Genomic DNA, 3,845 nt, shown 5'->3' with positions numbered 1-3,845 from the left:
ACTTGTGTGGACACAGCTACTGGACTTCCGGTTGCTTTTCCTACACGTTGTGCAGACCACCAGACTACCAAAAGAGGCCTGGAGCATCTCTCTGCTGCCTATGGCTGACCACAGGTAATTGAGAGTGATCAGGGGACACATTTTACTGGACATGCACTGCAAGAATGGGTGTGACAGTTGGGAATCAAATGGAAGTTTCATGTCCCATACAACCCTACCACAGCAGGCATGATAGAGAGGCACAATGGCTTAAAATCCAGACTGAAGACTTGGTGAGGAGGGGAGCCTGGTAAACATAGTGTTCTTCATGTAATTATAGATTAATGATAGCAAAAAAAAAATTCAGACTAAAGTCAGATACCAGTAGTCTGCCAGGATGGTCAGTCTGCTTATGGACTGCGCTACGATGTTTGAAAGAGAAACTCTGAAAGGGAGCCCTGAGCCCCATAGACATGTTAACACATATGGCTGCCTCCCCTATAAAACTTCAAGTACAAACCAAGGAAGAATCATTGAAGCCGAGATTTGGCCACCAGAATAATATCTTGCTGTCAGCACCAACCGCACTAAACCTTGGAGACTCCATTGAGTGGATATGGCCTTGGACATTTCAACACATGGACCAACGACAGCTGGTTCTTTTGGTACCTTGGGGACAAGGCCTGGAAGCTGGCCTCCTGTGTATTCCTGGAATAACAGCAGAGTGCCTCCCAAAGGTCACAGTAGTGTATTCTGAACTGCCAGGAGATAGGAGCATCTTATCAGGGAGTTTAATCATGGTCAGTGCACGCACCTCCAGTAGCACTATATATAGACCCTTCAGTAACCCCCACAGGGAAAGGAGTAAAAGTATGGTATATACACCTAATTGCCCCCTTCCTGCTACAGTCCTATCACAGGACCACTCTCTTGCATGCACCCTATGATGGACAAGATTTGCCTATGTTGGTATCATTAAACCATGTGTCTTATCACCCCTAAGGTCTTTGTGGATTGGGAACCTCCTCTGGCCTGAGGATTGTTGTAACTTCTGTTACCTGTATCAAAATCTTGTTGTATCTTAATTTTTGTTATTCTCTCTAGGTTGCTGTTATCTTCTGTTGCTGTTGTGGAATCTGGTTACAGTGCTCCAGTTTTCTCACACAGGGACCATTGCAGAAGATTGAGAGCGTGTAGATTGTAAGACAAGAATATTGGAGCGGTGGAGTATGGGAAAGTTGGAGTTCCTATGGCCAGGATCCTCACTGAACTTAAACCACTTGATGATGTAACTGGCCTGTTGCTAGGCTACTGCGTCCACACCCGTAGGCATTAAGCTATTATTGCACTATATGGAGAGCTCAGCCCTGTACTCTGGGCAGAGGCAGAGACGCTAGTGCTCAACCTACAGCCAGGAGAACAAGCCAGGTAATCAATCCTTTCGCCCCAAGAATATTCTACTATCACTTCTTTGGTCACACTGAATTCATAGTGAACTTGCCAGAGGCTGAAACCCATTGGCAAGACACTGGGTTAGCCATTTACAGCTAATGAATGAGCAAAGAAAGCTAGTTTTCTGAAAGTGGCTGGAGAACTTCACACAGGCAGAGAGAAATGGACAAGGAACATGGACAAGGTCCAAGAGAGACCAGGAGCAGTCTTGGTCCTTACTTTCTAATTCCAGGTGATCTGATTTCCTTTCCTAGGATCCTAATAAAAGTACTCATTTTAATCTTAAAACCAATCCTTTAAAAACTGCTTTTAAACTTTGGTTTGCATCAGAATTCCCCCAGGGATGATGCTGATGCTTCTGATACTGGGACTACACACCGAGAACCATCACGTTAAGCTTGCTTGTTCCTTGAAGCTAAAGTGCCCTGACCAAGCCAGGTGCTCTGATGTCTGCTGCTGCTGAGTTAATAGGTCCCTGGAAAAGCTGAAATCCTAGCTGCCTCCCCTGCTCACCATTAGAGACCACCCAGCTAGATTTAACTTCTCTGGCTACTGCCTGAAGGGCTGCAGCTGTGCTGAGAGCACACCAAGGAGGTGCAGAGTTGAGGAAGCGCAAGGCGGTCAGTTTTCCTGCCTTCCCACTCTGCCTTGTGCTTTTGGCAGATTGTCTTGCCAGTGGGTTTCAGCCCCGGGCAAGTTCACTATGGATTCAGTGAGACCTAGGAATGACAATGGAACATTCTTGAGGTGAAAGGGTTTATTACCCGCTTGTTCTCAGGGCTTGTTCTCCCTGCAAGTCAGGCACTAGAAGTCTGCATCCAACAGTCTGCAGGTCTGTAATCCTCCTTCATCTCTGCCTCCACCTGAGCACTGGGCAGAGCTCTTTCTATAGTGACTCAGTCAGTAACAGCTAATTGCCTAGGGTGTGGAAGCAGTAGCCTAGCAGCAGGCCAGTTACATCATCAAGTAGTTTAGGTTGAAGAGAGGATCCTGGCCATAGGAACCGTCACTTTATCCACACAGGTGTCAGAGGCTCTTGGGAGTTTGAGCTCCCAGCATCTTTATTTTATCATGCTCCTTTAGTTTCCGCCTATAGCTCTCACACTGGAGGCTTAGCACACTTCCTTGGAGCTATGCCATCTCCTGGTCAGATGCGTCCAGCAAATTTCCCCCAAAACCTTCCTACAGATCTATGCCCTTCTACTGACCCTCACACATGCTAGACACGTTGAAATTTTAGTAATGCTCACAGAATGGCCCGTACATACCAGATTGGTTTAAATCCTAGTGATACCAGATTGGTGGGACCTACCCTACCTCTGTTTTCTGTACATGATGAATAACAGATCTCTCGTCCCAACCAACATTCTATCATGAGTGTGCAAAACTCTTGTTTATCACCAGGTAGTAACTATTTCGGGCTTTGCAGATGAAAGGTGTCTGATAATAACTGCTCAATATTGTCAGTGTAGTGCAAAAGCTGGCATATACAATATGGAAAGGAATGAGTGTGCCAGTGTTCCAATGAAACTTTATTTGCAAAAGCAGGCTGTCTGTCAGCAGGATTTGGCCCAACCTCTGATTTAGATAGTACATTTTTCTTCTATTACCAAATGAAGTTAGTGGGTCTTCAAACAGATGGAAAGTGAACTTAGTTCTATATTGTTATGGAGAATCTTTTAAAAAATCTACAGGGTATAAATGCTTTTCTCAAGAGCTGGCAGGGAGCCCAGCCAATCTTAAATAAAAAATGCAGCCTCTATTTAAAATGTAGAATTACGTCAATACATTGCTAAAACTGAACCAACTTCCTGTCTTCAAAAGATAAAATATTTGAAACTGTTATTTAAGCAGGAAAAAAAATTTGAAGCAAAAATACAAGTCTTAAAGATTTATATTAAAAATAGAATGCTGAGCAGAAATGAGAAGTTAGATCTAGATTATATAGATATTTATTCATTTATTACTTTATTCTCTTTTATTTTTAGTTCTTTTTATATAAAAAGTAAAAACAGCAAAACAACACACAACCTGAACAACATTGAACCATACAAAGACTTGGTACCCAGCCACTTTAACATAAAGACCATTTAAGTTCCAAAAAGCAAAAGTTTCCCAATCCTTAAAAAAGACATCAGCTGCTATTGTTTTAATGGCAGGATCATTTCCAGCTTCATCTTCTCTTTTTTTGGATAGCAGTTTTGACAAGTGCCTTTGTAAGAGGAACTAATCCACTTGGAAACTTGGCAGCCAAAGAGAAAGTCAGTTTCTATTTTCCTTCTAAGAGTTGTTGGAAAGTGTGACTGTAGAGCTCAGAGCTTAGAATGGTTGTGTCATTTTTATTTTGTGTTGTCTGCCATTAGTTTTTGTTTCTATTGTATCCCACATTACCCACTCACCAAGTGGGGGTCAGC

This window comes from Manis javanica, chromosome 4 (genome assembly GCF_040802235.1).
Source record: "Manis javanica isolate MJ-LG chromosome 4, MJ_LKY, whole genome shotgun sequence".
In the NCBI taxonomy this organism is placed as follows: domain Eukaryota; kingdom Metazoa; phylum Chordata; class Mammalia; order Pholidota; family Manidae; genus Manis; species Manis javanica.
Note: the sequence above shows the minus strand (reverse complement) of the source record.